The sequence below is a fragment of the Canis lupus genome, chromosome 12 (genome assembly GCF_003254725.2).
Source record: "Canis lupus dingo isolate Sandy chromosome 12, ASM325472v2, whole genome shotgun sequence".
NCBI lineage: Eukaryota > Metazoa > Chordata > Mammalia > Carnivora > Canidae > Canis > Canis lupus.
The window spans coordinates 1,700,445-1,718,208 of NC_064254.1; the positions used below are offsets into that span (position 1 = coordinate 1,700,445).

At 43.4% G+C, this 17,764-nt stretch overlaps 1 protein-coding gene across 1 annotated transcript in view; it reads left to right on the forward strand.

Moving 5' to 3' along the window:
* Window positions 1-17,764, forward strand: part of LOC112641361 (butyrophilin subfamily 3 member A2-like) — a 57,118-nt gene that overhangs the window by 18,720 nt on the left and 20,634 nt on the right.

Here is a 17,764-nt window from a genome sequence, read left to right on the forward strand (position 1 = left end):
GGGAAGATACTAGGCTGATTCTGGGGGAAATCTTGGCCTGCCTTTGTTGGGGAACATGTAACCACATCATCAATGATAAATGAACATTGTCTGTACTAAAATCTGCAGTCCGGATTACCCACAGAAAACACTACATTTGGATATGTTCCCCTTCCCTCCCTCCACCACAGAGAGCCCTAGGATGCAAGAAATGCCAGTATTTTATTTTTATTTTTTTAAAGATTTTATTTGTTCTGTGAGAGAGCACCAGCAGTAGGAGGGGCAGAGGGCAAGGGAGAGAGAATCTCAAGCAGACTCAGCTGAGTGCAGAGCCTGATGAGGGGCTTGGTTCCACAACTGTGAGATCATGACCTGAGCTTAAATCAAGAGTCAGATGCTCAACCAACTGAGCCACTCAGGTGCCCCAGGAACGCCAGATTTTGATTTCAAAATTGGAGTAAATAGAGACACCTGGGTGGCTCAATCAGTTGACTGTCTGCCTTCGGCTCAGGTTGCTATCCCGGGGTCCTGAGCTCTCCCTCTGCCTCCCTTTCTTCCTGTGTGTCATGAATAAATAAATAAAACCTTTTAAAAATTGGAGTAAATAAAATGACAAAAGAAAATTCATTGCCTTGACTCATCCTACCTTTGTGAGTCAACCCAGGATAGTTTTGGCGTCCGTCACACACTGAGTTCCTCTAGTAGCACTTAAAGCTGAGAGTCTGGGTGACAGGAGGTGTCATCAAAAGCCATGCATAGCCCCCAGCACTGCAGTGCCCAAGGCTGCAGCCTGGTGTGCCTGGGATACCTTCCTTTTTAAAAACCTTTTTATTTGGAAATAACAAGCTCACAGAAAAGGGGCAAGAATATAATTCCAGGGTAGTTTTCATTCAGAATCACCAATAGGCATCATGATCACATTTGCTTTATCATTTATTTCTCTACATACAGTGTTTTTTTTTTTTCTGAACCATTTGAGAGTAAGCAGTACACAGGATATTCTTTTACTTATAATTTACTTATAAACACATGGATGTGAATATCTAAAGAACAAGAACATGTTTAACATTACCACAGTACAACTACCAAAATCAGGAAACTTGATGCAATACTATAATCTACCAAATTTGCCAATTGCCTCACAATGTCCTTTATAATATTTTTTTTTTTCTTGGTTCAGGATCATGCCTTGCATTTAGTTTTCATATCTTTTCATCATCCTTTACTATGGGCACAGTTCCTTAGACTGACTTTACCTTTCATTATATTAACATTTTTTGAGGAATGCAGATCAGCTTTTTTGTAGATTATTCCTAAATTTAGGTATGTCTAATGTTTCTTCAGTTTACGTACTTTGGGCCAGGAATTACCACCAAAGTAAGGCTGTGTCCTTCTCTCTTTTTTTAAAAGGTATAATAATTTTTATTTTTAAATACAGTAAATTAATTAAACATGAAATATAAGGAAAAGAACAAACAACATATTTCCTCTGATGGGTAATAATGTAAATAAAGGAAATTACTAACTAGAAAAATAGTTGTACTCATGGTTTTACAAAATCCTTATTAATTTTATGCATAAATAACACTAGAATTCTTCTAACTGCATGCTTCATCAATATTGTAGATTTATTTTTATTTTTATTTATTTATGTTATTTTTTTAAAAAGATTTTATTTATTTATTCATGAGAGACACACACACCCAGAGAGGCAGAGACACAGGCAGGGGGAGAAGCAGGCTCCATGCAGGGAGCCCGACATGGGACTCCATCCCAGGTCTCCAGGATCAGGCCCTGGGCTGAAGGCGGCACTAAACTGCTGAGCCACCCGGGCTGCCCAACTCATTTTTATACCTAATATTGTTTTACCATTTGAAGTTTTTCAGTCATTTTGGACATGATGCAATTCATAATCAAGAAGTATAGTGTTTTTTTTTTTTTTAAGATTTTATTGATTTATTCATGAGACACAGAGAGAGAGGCAGAGACATAGGCAGAGGGAGGAGCAGGCTCCTCACAGGCAGCTTGATGTGAGACTTGATCCTGGATCCTGGGATCATGACCTGAGCCAAAGGCAGTCAGTCAACTGCTGAGCCACCCAGGCGTCTCAAGAAGTTTAGTATTAAGGAATTTTACTACATTGGATGCTAATGTCATAGCCTTTAATTTTGGTATTAAATTTAGAATAGAATCCTTGGGTCTGCATTTTAAAAATGCAGATAGGGTACACAATTCATCGTACAGATATAGTCAATCTTTATTATTATTATTTTTTGAAGTTCGATTTGCCAACATATATTATGACTCCCAGTGCTCATCCCATCAAGTGCCCCACTCAGTGCCCATCACCCAGTTACCCCATCCCTGTTCACCTCCCCTTCCACTACCCCTTGTTCGTTCCCCAGAGTTAGGAGCCTCTCATGTTTTGTCACCCTCTCTAATTTTTCCCACTCATTTTCCCTCCTTTCCCTTATAGTGTCCTTCTCAATGCAGCACACCAGAAGACACACGGACTAGCATCATTCTTAGTGGTTGACCAGTGCCCCACTGTTTGGTGAACCCTAGTTCATTGAAACCAGTTTCCCATTGTGGGGGCATTAAGGTGGATCTCAAACCTTAAAAATACTATAAGCTATGCTGCAATGAAGATTCTCGAACATGCATATTTGCGTGGTTGTCTAGGTTATTTCCTTAGCCTGAATTCCTAGAAGTGAAATCACTGACTCAAAGGGTTAAAGGATAGAGTTATTTTAAAAGCTTTTGGTATCTAAGTGTTGCTGAGCCACTCTCCAAAAAGCAAACAAGACTGCACTGGGGTGGTAGTATCTGTGCATGTCCTTACTCTAGCCAGCCCTGGGGATCTGAATACTTACTGCTTTGATGGGTGAAATAGTGCCTTGTTTTATTACTTTTTTTAATTTTATTTTTTCCAGATTTGATTTTAAGAGAAAGAGAGAGAGAGAGAGAGAGAGAGAGAGAATATGAATGGGAAGGAGCGGGAGAAGCAGACTCCCTCTTGAGTAGGGAACCCAACATGGAACTCGATCCCAGGACCCTGGGATCTTGACCTGAGCCAAAGGCAGACCCTTAACAAACTGAGCCACCTAGGCTCCCCTTGTTGTTTTAAATTGTGTTTTGTTGTAGGGCTAACATTATTTTCAGCTGTTTAGTGGCTATTCTTGTTTATTCTTCTTCAGTTGCCTGTCTGTGTTTCTGTCCTGTGTATGTCATTGTCAGTTTCCTATCACCTTTCTTAATTGGTGGCAACTGTGGGGTTGGAGTCCTGGGCAGAAGAAACCTAGTGTGAAATGTCCCTGCTTTTGCCACCTTCTGGTTTGCTGATGAGTGGGTGGGGGTGAGGTTTGGTGAGAAGGGGAAGGAAAATAGGAAGGGAGACTAGGTTTCTCATGATACTATGAAGACCTGAGTGGAAAAAAACAAAATTCTCTATTTCTTCCATGTTCCTGACCCTACTCTTTTTGTTGAAAAGGAGGTGGTGGGGGGCACTAGCTACAGGTTGAGAGAAAAGAAAATGTAATGGAGACAGGGAAGGAGTGGATGGGTGGAAGCGGAGCCAGGGGCATGATTGGGGAGAAGCTGGGTTTTTAGACAGTGTTCAGCAAGGTACACAGCCCACTTCTTATACCTTCTCCCTAAGGAAGGCCTTATATACCTGCTCAGGTGTTATGAGCTGTGTTTGGATCCCAGACACTCTCCCTGGCCTCCGGGGTCTTATGGTCCAAAAGAGGATCAATGCTTCCCTAATAGCTTGTTTCTCCATCCCAGGAGATACAGAAAATTCTTTCTGGTATAAAATGACCTCATTCTTTACAATATCCCATCATATAGAAGTTTGTTTTACTCAACTGACTTTTTTTTAACATTGTATATAGGAGGATAAGCTTGCCAATCATTCGCACTTAAGTCCTGTGGACTTTTGACCTTAAGAGGACCCATCTCTGAGCTGGGCCTTGATAATGTGACCAAACACAGAGAAGATAGAAATAAATACACAGGAGTCCCACCCTGAGAGATTACTTGCGAATATATAGTTTAGGAGACTTGGAGACCCTTTTGCTCTCTCAGACCTCCCTTTGCTTCCCAGCAGATGACTTCTTACCTCCCGAATTTCTTACCACTATAGTGTCCATGGTGCAATCTCTGGACCTTTTCTATTTGTTATCTGTCCCTAGGTAGTCTCATCCAGTCTCATGCTCCGGCCAGATTTAAGCATCACCTGTGAATATCCTTTTTGTTGATAACTCCCAAATTTGTGTTTCTAGATTAGACCACCCCCTTGAACTCTAAATGTGTACTTCCAGTGACTCATGAGTACCTCAAACTGATCATGTCCAGAACTGAGGTGATCTGCCTCTCCAAAACTTCTCCCTCCCAATGGACTTGGGCTTTGCATCCTATTCTTTCAGTTGTTCAGGCCCAAATCCTTGGAGACATTACTGACTCCTCTCTCTTATACTCTACATCCAATCTGTCTTAAAACCTATTTGGTTACCTTCTGACCACTTCTCATTTCTTTTCATCCCCACTGTTAACATTCTAGCCCAAGCTACCATCATCTCTTGCATCTCCTAACTTCTTCCTTGCTGCTGTCATTGCTCCCTTGGCAATTTGTCTATGCAGTGGCCACAGTGAGTTGTTAAAATACGAGTCAGACCATGTCACTGCTCTGCTCAAAACTCCCCAATTACTTCTGCACTTACTCAGAGTAAAGCTAAATTTCTTACCGGGCAGGCAAGGCCTTATGTATTGGCCTCCTCCCTGTCCTGCCTTGTTTACCTCTCTGACCTCATCTCCTATTATTACTTCTTCTGCCCACTGTGCCACATTGGCCTCCTAAATGTTCTTTCAACAGGCACATTCACACCTTACAGCCTTTGTACTTGTTCTTCCCCACTGCCTGGACTGCTTTCTTTCCCAGGTATCTGTATGGCTTGCTCCCTAAACTTAAAAGGCCTCTTAACATTCGTGGGGAAATATGAGGACTTAGAATAGACACAATGATTTTTGAAGAAGAACAAGGTGGAAGATTTACATTTCCCAATTTCAAAAGTTACTGCAAAGCTAGGGTAATCAAGGCAATTTGGTATTGGCCTAAGTTTAGACATAAAGCCAATGCAAAAGAATTAATTTATGGTCAATTGATTTTCAACAAAGGTGCTGAGACAATTCAGAAAAGTCTTTTCAACAAATAGTACTGGAACAATTGGTTCTTCATGTGCAAAAGAATGAATTTGGACACTTATCTCACATAATACACAAAACTTCACTTAAAATTAATCTTAGACTTAAACATAAGAGCCTAAACTATAAATCTATTAGAAGAACCCCCCCCCCCCAAAAAAAAAAAACTTTTAGGAGAAATTTCAAGAGTAAATATTATGATCTTGGATTGGACAGTGGTTTAACATATGACACCAAATATGCAAGCAACAAAATAAAATTTTGGTAATATGGATTTTATCAAAATTAAAAATGTTTGTGCTCTGAAGAACACCTCAAGAAAAATGAAAAGACAAGTGACAGAATGGGAGCAAATATTTGCAAATTATATCAGATAAGGGACTTGTATCCAGAATATGTAAAGAACTCATAACTCATTCATGAGAATTAGAAAATGAGCAAAATATTTCCATAGGCATTTCACTAAACATGTACCAGTGACCAATAAACATGGAAATACGCTCTTTGGGATTCACCCTGCTTCTCATAGGTCTGTATCTTTTGCCAAATTTGGGAATTTCTCAGCCATTATTTCTTTGGATATCTTTTCCTGCCATGGCTTTTTCTCCTCTCCTTCTGGGGCTTTGATAACATGAAAGATTTTTTGTTATAGTTCTGTACATCTCTCAACCTCTGCTCATTTTTTATGGTCTATTTTTTTTTAAGATTTTATTTATTTTTTCATGAGAGACACAGAGAGAGAGAGAGAGAGACAGAGAGGCAGAGACACAGGAGGAGGGAGAAGCAGGCCCATGCGGGGAGCCCGACGCAGAACTCGATCCCAGGACCCCAGGATCGCGCCCCAGGGCCAAAGGCAGGCGCCAAACCGCTGAGCCACCCAGGGATCCCTAAGGTCTATTTTCTATTTGTTGTGAAGATTGAGTAATTTCTATTTTTCCTATCTTTAAGGTCACGGAATCTTCCCTCTGCTGTTTCTTCTGGTAAGCCCATCCACAGAGTTTTAAATTTTGATGATGGTATTTTTAAGTTGAAAATTTCTATTTGGTTTTTCTTTTTCTCTTCCTCCCTTCTTTTGCTTCTCTTCTTCATTTGCTGAGACTGTTTATTTCTTCATTTGTTTCAATAGAGTTCATAATTCTTTTTTGAGGCATTTAACATTTTTACTTTAAAATACTTGCTTTGGGATCCCTGGGTGGCACAGCGGTTTGGCGCCTGCCTTTGGCCCAGGGCGTGATCCTGGAGACTCTGGATCAAATCCCACGTCAGGCTCCCTGCATGGAGCCTGCTTCTCCCGCTGTCTGTGTCTCTGCCTCTCTCTCTCTCTCTCTCTGTGTGACTATCATGAATAAATAAATAAAATCTTAAAAAAAAATACTTGCCTGCTTTACATATGTATCAGATAATTCTGTCATCTTGGCCATCTTGAGTGTTGATTGTCTTTTCTTATTTAATTTGAGATTTTCCTGATCTTGCTATGACAAGAGATTTTTAAATTGCATCCTGGGTATCATGTTATAATTTTATTTAAATCTATTTTAACCATATACTCTGAACTGTGCTCATAGGGGAAAGATGGTGATGCCTCACTGCTGTCAGATGGGGGGAGAAGTCCAGGGTCCTCACTTGGCTTCTGTTGACACTTGTGGGGGCCATGTTAATACTGCTATGTGGGGTTGGGCATTCAGGCTCCCCACTAAGCTTCTGCCGACACACACTGACTGGGAGTGTGAAGCACCTTTTTTATTGTTCCCATTTGGTTTCTAGTAATATTGTGATGGAAGGTGATTTGTTAGCACCAGGCAGGGCTGGAAGTCCCAGCTTCCCACTTGGCCTTCTCTGACACCATGCCAGCAGTCGGGAGGGGCACCTTGTGGGTAAAAGTGAGTGTCTAGACTCCTCACTTAGCCTTTGCTGGCAAGTGTTTCCCCCCCTGTGATATTTGGGCTGGAGTATAGCAATTACTGTCTAAAAGTTTTATTGTCGGGGATCCCTGGGTGGCGCAGCGGTTTGGCGCCTGCCTTTGGCCCAGGGCGCGGTCCTGGAGACCCGGGATCGAATCCCACATTGGGCTCCCGGTGCATGGAGCCTGCTTCTCCCTCTGCCTCTCTCTTTCTCTCTCTCTCTCTCTGTGACTATCATAAATAAATAAAAATTAAAAAAAAATAAAAGTTTTATTGTCTAGCTGGGCTGTCCCTTTCTTGGTTCTTTGGGTAGAGACTTTTTGGCCTGAGTGTATGTGCATGTATCTTTTAGAGTTTCCTGGTTCTGGCTTTTCTAGTGCCCAGTCACATGTATATGAGGGGCAAAAGGAAAACCTAGGGAACTTATGTTGTTATTTAGATCTTGAGATTCCTAGGCAGTCTGCCTTCTCTCCATCTTTCAGAGTCTTCTTATGTTTGTTTTATAAATAATCTCCAGGGTTTTAGCTGCACTTACTAGGAGGAACCAGAAGTGTATCTCCTCCATCTTGTCCTACAACTGGAAGCCAGCCTGACAAGTCCTTAAAATGCTCACTATATTGACCAGTGATTCCACTTCTAGGTATCTACCCAAGAAAAATGAAAGCGTATATCCACACAAACACTTGCACCATGAATGCTCATAGAAGTATTATTCACAATACTATAAAGGGGAAACAATCCAAATATTCATGAATTAGTGAATAGATAAACAAAATGTTTATATCCATACCACAGGATACTATTCAGCAAAAAATTATTTATTATTATTTATTATTATTTATTTATTTAAATTTTTATTTTTATTTATGATAGTCACACAGAGAGAGAGAGGCAGAGACACAGGCAGAGGGAGAAGCAGGCTCCATGCACCGGGAGCCCGACGTGGGATTCGATCCCGGGTCTCCAGGATCGCGCCCTGGGCCAAAGGCAGGCGCCAAACCGCTGCACCACCCAGGGATCCCTTCAGCAAAAAATTAATGAAACACTGATGCATGCTCTAATATGAATGAACCTGAAAACTTTGTTAAGTAAAAACAAAAAACAAAAAACAAAAAAACAACAAAAAACAAAATAAAATAAAACAAAAACTTTATGTTAAGTAAAATAAACCAGACTCAAGAGGCCATAAATTGTATGCATCCATTTATATGAAATGTTCAGAAGGCAAAACTAGGTCAGAAAACTGTTGCCTAAGGCTATGGGTTGGCATGGGTCATAAATACAAATGAGCATGACATTTCTTTGTGGAGTGATGGAAATGTTCTAAAATTAGGTTAGATGGGCATCCCGGGTGGCTCAGCGGTTTAGCACCGCCTTCAGCCCAGGGCATGATCCTGATGACCCAGGATCAAGTCCCACATCAGGCTCCCTGCATGGAGCCTACTTCTCCCTCTGCCTGTGTCTCTGCCTCAGTCTCTCTCTCTCTCTCTCTCTCTCTCTTGTGTGTGTCTCTCATGAATAAATAAATAAAATCTTAAAAAAATAAAATTAGGTTAGGTATATGATATATATAATATAAACTATATTAATAACTATAAATATACTAAAGTCATTGATCTATACACTTAAAATGGGTGAATTTTATAATATATAAATTATGCCTTCATAGATCTGTTTCAAAAGAGAGTGAGAGGAGAGGAAGTAGAGATATTTTCTATTGTATCCTTTATTAAAGAACTTTGCTGTTAAAAATGTAGGGATCTGAAAAGGCACTTGTACCCCAATGTTTATAGCAGCAATGTTTACAATAGCCAAAATACAGAAAGAGCTCAGATGTCCATCGACAGATGAATGGATAAAGAAGATGTGGTGTATAATACAATGGAATATTACTCAGCCATCAAAAAAGAAATCTTGCCATTTGCAATGACATAGTTGGAACTAGTGGGTATTATGCTAAGTGAAATAAGTCAGTCAGAGAAAGATAATTATCATATGATCTCACTCATATGTGGCATTTAAGAAACAAAACAGAGTATCATAGGGGAAAGGAGGGAAAAAGAAAATGAGACGAAATCAGAGAGGAAAACAAACTGTAAGAGATTCTTAACTCTAGGAAACAAACTGAGAGTTGCTGGAGGGAAAGTGAGTGGTGGGATGGGGTAACTGGATAAAGGGCATTAAAGAGGACACTTGATGGAATGGGCACTGGGTGTTATATACAACTGATGATTCACTAAACTCTACCTCTGAAACTAATAATACATTATATGTTAATTAATTGAATTCAAATAAAATGAAATAAAAAGAAATTTGCTGTTAAGAGTTGCAGGGAAAGGATAGATAGCAAGAAGGGTCAAGGGAATTATTTTTTAAAATTATCATTACAGAAAATTTCAAATATGTGCATAAGTGGAAAATCCCCATGTCCCCATCATCCAGATAGTATACTACACTTGATCTTAGCCAAAAGACCGAGAAGCAGTATCATTGAGATAGTATAATAAACTGAGAACCACTCTCTTTAGTCCCACCCTCACCCTAGATTATTTTATTTTATTTTTTATTTTTTTTCCTAGATTATTTTAGAACAAATACTAGGCATCATATTATTTCTATTATAAATATTTCATTATCTCTAAAACAGAAGGACTCTTCAAAATATAACCACAGTATCATTATTATTCTAAATATTCACAATATCTTTAATATCCTCAAATATGCAGCCAATGTTCAGATTTCCCAAATTGTCAATACATAACATGTGTAATTAATTTGTTTGAACCAGGATCAAATCCAGATTCACTATTGTACTTGGTTGATATGTTTTATTTCTCTCTCTTTTTAAAAATAAACTTTATTTATTTTTATTTTATTTTATTTTATTTTTTTGTTGAACTTTATTTTTTAGAACAGTTTTAGTTTCACAGAAAAATTGAGAAGATAGTGTAGAATGTTCCCATGTCCACTGCACTGGTATTTCCTATTACTAGCATTTTTTCTTTCTTTCTTTTTTTTTTTAGAGAGAGAGAAAGAATGTGCAAGCGAGTGGTGGTGGTGGGACTGGGGGAGAGGAGAGGCAGAGAGAGAGAGAGAGAGAGAGAGAGAGAATCCCAAGCAGGCTCCAGCCTCAGTGTAGAGCCTGATATGGGGCTCGATCTCATAACTCTGGATCATGATCTGAGCTGAAATCAAGACATGGATGCTTACTGGACTGAGCCACCCAGATGTCTCCCTATTACTAACATTTTATGTGAATATAATACCTTATTCTAATTAATGAATTGATATTGATAAACTACCATTAAAGTCCACAATGTCTTTGGAATCACTAAGCCAATTTTTACCTAATGTTCTTTAACTGTGCCAGAATCCTATCCAAGATGCCACATTACACGTATTTGTCATGTATCCTTGAGCCCTTCTTGGCTGTGACAGTTTCTTAAACTTTTCTTGTTTTTGGTGGTCTCAACAATTTTTGGTCAGGTATTTTGTTGAATTCCCTTCTTTTGAAATTGTTTGGTGTTTTTTTCATGGCTAGACTGAGAGCTTAAGTGTCTTTTAACCCCTCAGGATTTTTCTGGTCATTTATTTGTTAAAGAAATGGCTTGTTTCCTATAGGATTTACTATATTATTTTTTTTTAAAGATTTTATTTATTTATTCATGACAGACAAAGAGAGAGAGAGGCAGAGACATAGGCAGAGAGAGAAGGAGGCTCCATGCAGGGAGCCCGATGTGGGACTTGATCCGGGACTTCAGGATCATGCCCTGGGCAGAAGGCAAGCGCATAACCGCTGAGCCACCCAGGCGTCCCAGAATTTACTATATTCATAAATTTGCTAATTGTATTCCTGTGTCATTTGCCATGCCCACCCCCTCCACTTTTTACCCCCATGTAAACTGATAGTTACCCTTAAAGATCTGACATCATTCAGAATTTATTTTTTTGGCAAGGCTATCTCGTAGGTAGTGTTGTGCTGTAATTATATGCATCAAGAGGCATATGATTCTAGTTGGCAGCCATTGATGAGCATTGTCTAGACCCATTATTTTACTAGGGGTTGTGAATGGTGATATTCTTTTTCTATCATTCTGTCTTTTTTATTTCATTTATACAAAGAAGCTATGCCTCATTTACTATTTTGGTACAATTTATTTAGGAAAGGCAGATTAATACCTTTCTTTACTGTTTATTTTCTAGTTTTCAGAATAATGAGTTCATTCTCTAGCATCCTCCAAAAGTGACCCGTGAATTTTTTAGTGTAACTATGAATAAATACATTTTAATGTATTTTAATCTCTTGCATTGAATCCTCTTACTGATGCTCAGTTTGTACATATTTGGCCAATGTGAGCCTCAAGCTGACATGATCTTAGTGTCTCTGATGGCCTCCTTGCCATCAGGGTCATCTTTTACATATGGTTCTTTTTAGTGGAAATGTTACTAAGTAATCTCAGTTTGGGTGCTAGAGAAGAGTATTACTCATTTATTTTTAAAAATAAGTATCTTATACCATGTTAGCTTGCATGGGTGTGATCTGCAGAGGGAATGGCAGCATTACAGAAGAGGGAGGGTTGCTGGAGGGATGTCCTTGAATAGGTGGGAGGGGCTGGGGTTGAGTGCTCAAGTGGAGGAGTGGGTTATCAGTTAAAAATGAAGAGGAGGGAGGGTGCATAATTAAGAAGAAAATGTGAAATAATTGCCTTGAAATTTTGTGAGTGAGTAACCAGGAAAATGCTGGGTCCTTCTATCGGCTAACTTGAAGTTTGTGATTATAAATATTCTATAAACATGTCTGCATATTTTTATCCAATCACTTCTGCTTGGATGCAGGCATGGATTAGGTGGGAAGTTGGATTTAGGCAGAGCTTGGCTTTTTCCATGCAGCTATGGTGGAGAGAACGAGGAAAATGGGAGTTGAGTGTGCAAGGTAATTATAACAATGGATCATGAAATTTGAGTGGGATATTGTTGAAATGGGGCACAATCTCTTACTACCAGGGTCAAAGGGGTTGGAAGTCTGGGAAAAGGAAAAATTGTGACAGGGGAAGGCAGGAGAGAGAGTGATTCTCAAAGACAGGATGTGTTGAGCACAGGGTGGGATACTTAAAATTCATTCGGTATTTCCTAAATGACCTCCTTCCTGCTTCAGAGAAGTTTTCCCATTTCCTGGGTCCTGGGGTTTTGCCTTCCTTGTAGGGACTGCTGTCCCCACATCCATTTCCCAGCTGCCCTGGTCCTCTCCCTCATGACTATTATGGGGTTCTTGGTTCTTGGATATTCTGGGGAATTCATCACATGGAGTGATTGTTCTGTGCTCATGTAGATAAAGGTCCTTATGGATTTTGGACAGTGGCTCTGAAGCTGACTCTGATGATCCTGATATCCTTTCAGGATGTGAGAGCCCACAGTAGTTCCTTCTGGAAAGCCTGATCTGGGAGGAGGAGATGGGCTGGGAAATGACTGCTCTCCAGGGCCGGGATCCTGGAGGCGCTGAGAGCAGCTCCTGCCACAACATAAAATGTGTTATTCCTAGGTCAGTGAGCTGTGCCTGCCTCCCTTCACCTGCACACAACTGGCCCTGGGCTCTCAGACCTTGGCTGGGGATTTTGGGGGCTGGTGTGAGGCAGTGAGTGGGTGCTGGATGAGGAATAAGGGAGATGGACAGGGAGACACACAAGTACTTGGCTAGTGTTAGACACTGTTCTAGAAAACCCTATCCTGGAGCTGTGGGAGGTGCAGCATCATGGATTATCCCTTTCCCAGAAAGATTGACAATTAAGCCCTGAAAATAGACTATAATTTTTACTGACACATATGATCATGGACTGATTCAGAAAGTCCTCAATTTTTTTTTCTTTTTTTTTTTAAGTAGGCTCCACACCCAGAATGGAGCCCAGTGGAGGGCTTGAACTCATGACACATCACGATCTGAGATGAGTGAACAAGCCACCCAGTTCCGCCCAAAATCCTTCATTTTAAGTTTGGAAACTATTTCATAAACAGGCCAAAGTTGAAGACAGCACAATGAGTTATTTATCTTTTCCTGACGAGACAAGCTCATACTGGGCCCTAATATGAGGAGCAAAATAATTAAAATATTAAGGAAATTTAAGTCCAAAAATTTTTATGTGCAAGAACGATGGACAAGAGAAGTAATAGAAGCAAGACAACTGCTCCACCTTTAGTAAATGTCTACAAGTCCTAAGCCCCAAGGACTCAAAGGGTTTGTGATTCTGTATATTTTCTCCTATTTTTCTTCTTCTTGCCAAAGTTTACTGAACCCTTGCTAAGGAGAGAGGACTATTGAATATGTTTTCAGGGGAAGGGTAGGGCTTTTTCAGTGGTAGGATGAAGCCCTTAGGCAGTGGCCTGGAGTGTGGTGGGGGATTTGGAGTGGGAAGGGGAAGTGTCTGGGTGGGCAGGGGTGGAGGGGTGGGGGTGAGTAGGGGGGTGGGAAGGCTGAAGGTAGGATGGGGAGGGGCAGAGTTAGGGAGGTAGTAGAGATGGAGAGTGATGCTGGGGTGGGAGCAGCAACTACTTGGATGGGGCTTTAGGGCCTGGTCAGAAGGCTATTTAGGGATGGATTTGGAGGGGAGGCAGACTCAGTGATGATGCAGAAGGTCCCAAGATACATGGTTTAGGGTTAGGGAGGTCAGAGTGCAGTGAAGACAGCCAGTGGTGGTGAGGCCAGCAGCTGGCCATCTGCCTGAGCTGCTCTGGGTTACTCACAACCCACCCTCCCTAAGTGTTTGGGACAGGAAGTAAATTCCCTGGTCCACGGCCTGTGTTGATGGCAAGCCTGGGAATGACTCTCTTGGGTCCTGGGCCCCAGCCTGCCATAGTCACGGGGCAAGGGCTGCCCAGCCATGGTCTACCTTCCTCATCGGTTCTCTGGAACTGATCCAGCTTTAGGTGTTGTGCAGTTATGTCTGCACTGAAGAATCTTTGGCCTCCCATGCTGTGCCCTCGAGTTTCCCAATGTAGGGGGGAGATCCAGACAGTTATTAACAAGTAGAACTGTGCATGTAAAGGGACGTGGTGTGAACACCCCAAGTGGAATCTCTGGGAGAAGCCAGCTGTTCTCCATCCCCATAGCTCTGACCACCATCAATGGTCCTGTTGCCACACAATGGATATTTCCAGCCCAGAGCTTTCCTTGGGCTCAAGACCCACATGTTCAACTGTGTCTTCCATTTCCCACCAAGATGTCTAATAGGAAAGTCAACAGAAACTCTTTTTTAAAAAAACAGTCTAACTCCAAACTCTTTTTTTAAAAAACATTTTGATTGGGCAGTCTGGGTGGCTCAGCGGTTTAGTGCTGCCTTGGGCCCGGGGTGTGATCCTAGAGACCCGGGATCAAGTCCCATGTCAGGCTTCTGCATGGAGCCTGCTTCTCCCTCTGCCTGTGTCTCTGCCTCTCTCTATCTCTGTGTGTCTTCCATGAGTAAATAAATAAAATCTTAAAAAAATTAAAAAAAAATTTATTACACACACACACACACACACACACACACACACACGAGTATAAGCAGGGAGAACAGCAGAGGAGAGGGAGAAGCAGGCTCCCCACTGACCAGGGAGCCCAATGTGGGGCTTGATCCCAGGACTCTGAGGTCCCAGGACTCTCAATCTGAATTGAGGGCAGACACTTAACCAACTGAGCCACCCAGGCCACCATAATTCCAAACTCTTGATTCCTCCCTGCAATGGAGTGCTCTGGGGTGGATGTGGGCAGAGGCCTCTGGATTCTGCTCCTCTGGGCCCAGGAGCTCCTTGGGTGCAGTTGAGGCCTCAAGGCTCTCCCTTCTGTGACATGGGGGACTGAAGAAATGGGGAGGCCCTTAGGAAGGTTCTGGAAGGCTTCTCTCTTCCCTCCTTTCCTCTAGCATAACCTTTGGTGAATGTGACTTGTCACCTGCTCCCTGGGGGAAAGGCCTCCCTTATGTGTGGGCACTGGCTCCTCTCCACTAAAGGTGTCCCAACTATTGGCTTTGGGGGGGAGGAGCAGGCTGACCCCAGTCTCCTGGGAGGTGCAGGTGTGGCTCGTGCCCAGCAGACCTCTTCAGAAGCCAGTGGCCATGCCTGGCACTCTGAAAGAGGAGCTGTGTACATGTGCTGGGTGCAGTTCCAGGGCAGGACAGGACCCTTACCCTGCAATGAGGGAAGCAAATGGGAAAGCCCAGGGCCAGGGAGAGCCAGGTTGCCTTGAGAAGGGACAGCCAATCACAATTACTGGGACCCACTCCTTCTGTCCGCCTGCGCTTTTAGCCAAAGAGAAGGTATCAATTTAGAGGTAGAGGGGATAGAGTGGGAAAAGATGAGCAGGGTCGGTGGGCAACTTGAACCCTGTGGTGTGAACTCAAAGTTTCCCATGCTGCTTTTGGTCTCTCTGACACCTGATGGCAGTGAGTAGTTTGAGGAAGGACTGAGCAGAACTGACTGGCAGGAAAAGGCTTGGAGTCTTGGTCAATGGAAATGGAGGATGGGTCTTGCCCATAGGAGCTAGTCTGTGTGGGTGGCAGTGAGGGCAAGGGTGGTGCAGGAGAACAGTGTAGGTGGGAGCAGAAGGGCAAGGTGGCTAAGGGGGAGCTGGGATCAGGGGCTGAGGCTCTGGGCTTCCCAGAGCAGGCAGGTGGGACAGAAAGTCCTGAGGAGATGGAGAGACACCTGCAGGGTGAAACAGGGACATGGGGAACAGCCCAGAGCTCACTGGGGGGAGAGATTTGGGGAGAGGAGGTGGTTCTGGCTAGCCTGAGGGTGATCATAGGTATGGTGCTTGGTTCCTGGGCTGTCACTGGTTTTCTGAGAACCTCACATTGGGAAAACCCTGCTTTTCTGCTTCCTTATTGCATTTGTTCCCTTTTGTATTTCCTATGCAAAGTTCCCTAACAATATCTACCTCTTGAGTGTGAACTAACGGGAGTGGTCTTGGTCTCAGTGGTGGCAGAAGCGATGGGGGCTGTCCCTGGGGAAGGCTCCTGGGTGTAAACCTATATAGAACACAGACCTCAGGGCTGTTTTATTGCCTGCTGGGAGACCCCAACCTTCCCAGCTGAGGAGGTCGCCTGTTCCTGGGAGGTTCAGCTCAGGGAGTGGAGGAGAAGTGGTGGCAGGGGCTCCACTGGCCCCACAGGATGGTCTGGGCTATGGCTTTGGGCCTGGAGGCATTGAAAGCTGTGTTTTGTCCACTCCAGAGCCTCTTGGTGGGCCTCCTACCTCTCCCACCTATACGTGCACTGGGATTCCCCATTCAATGAGCTTGTCACTAGGTTGTCACTGGTGTCCTCATCTTTGTTGAGGGGAGGGTTGTCATCTGGCAGAAGCAATAGTTGGGTGAGCTGGGAAGGTGCTTGTGGTAGAGATGGATCAGGGTTGGGGGTCCTCCTATTATCTTCTCCCCCTGGGTCCCTTTGTCCTTTGTTGTGTTACTCCCTGTCTGCCCCCCCTCTTCCCTGCCCTGCTCTCTACCTGGGGAGACTGACCTTTATGGATTGATCACAGGTAGGGAAGGGAGGGCACAGGGGACCAGCTTGTAGCTTCTTGCTGAGTTTGGCCAGTGGGAGGCACTAGAGGGAGGCTTTGGTAGAAGGAGTGTAGGTGGGGTATTCCCCCTCCCTGCACACCCTACCCAGTCTGGGCCCCTCCTTTCCATCCCTTCATGGCTGGGAGGGGGACAAAGGCTCCCCTTGCCTCAGAAGCCCCTGCTGTTGCCCTCCCCCCCTCTGATGAATCACCCCTTCTTTCTAACTCTGTGACTGAATTCCAGGGAATTCTTCTCCCTCCGAGGGTCCCTCCACTTCTCTTCTTGTCACTCTGGCCCTCAGGTGGGTTGGAGAAGGACTGAGTGTCCATGAGGTGGGGGACACTCTCTCCTCCCTTGAAGTGTTCACTTTCTCACCACAGTCTGTGGGGCCGAATCCTCTGCTTCATTTCCTTCGCCCACCTTCTCAGGTTCAGCCTTTACCTCCTCCCTCTACCTGAACCTCTGGTTTTGGCTCTGAATCAGCGTCTCCAAAGCAAGGAAGACATCCTCTCAGAAATGTCAGGCTTGGACCAACCATTTCCAGCTTTGTTCCAGGGAATGTGCAGTTTCCCCAGGGGAGCTGATGCTGGAAACCGGGGGCACTTCTCCAGCAGCTCTGCCCAGGCCTCCCTTCAGTGTATCTCACCTTCAGTGTATCTGAGGGTCTGTGCTTTTTGCTCACATCACTTTGGGTTTTCTCCTCTTCACCATGTGTCCTGTCAGGTCCCAGGCTGTGAGACTGTCCGGGGTGAGAGACTTTCTTTGTCTTGCCCAGATGCATGCAGCAGGCTGTCAGTAAATGCCCTGAACAAGTGAGTGTAGAGGTTACGTCCTATAACCTTTCACTAGGGGCACAGTGAGTGGTGAAAGGGGAGGGGGCAGGGAAAGAAGACAGCTTTTGGTTTGGGGGAAATGGCAGAGCCAAGGTCTGGCAGTGTGGGCCTTTTGCAAAGACAGGGTACAGTGGTGTGTGTGTGTGTCTGTGTGTGGGTGGGTGCCTGTGAAGGGGTCATCCTCACCCTATCAGACTTCAAGGGAAAGGTGAGAACGGGGAGCACGGGGAGCACGGGGAGCACGTGGGATCCCTAGCACAGTGCCTAGGGACTTGGTTGGATGCAGAAGCACTTTCCTGTGGAAATTGTTTTGTTCTTAA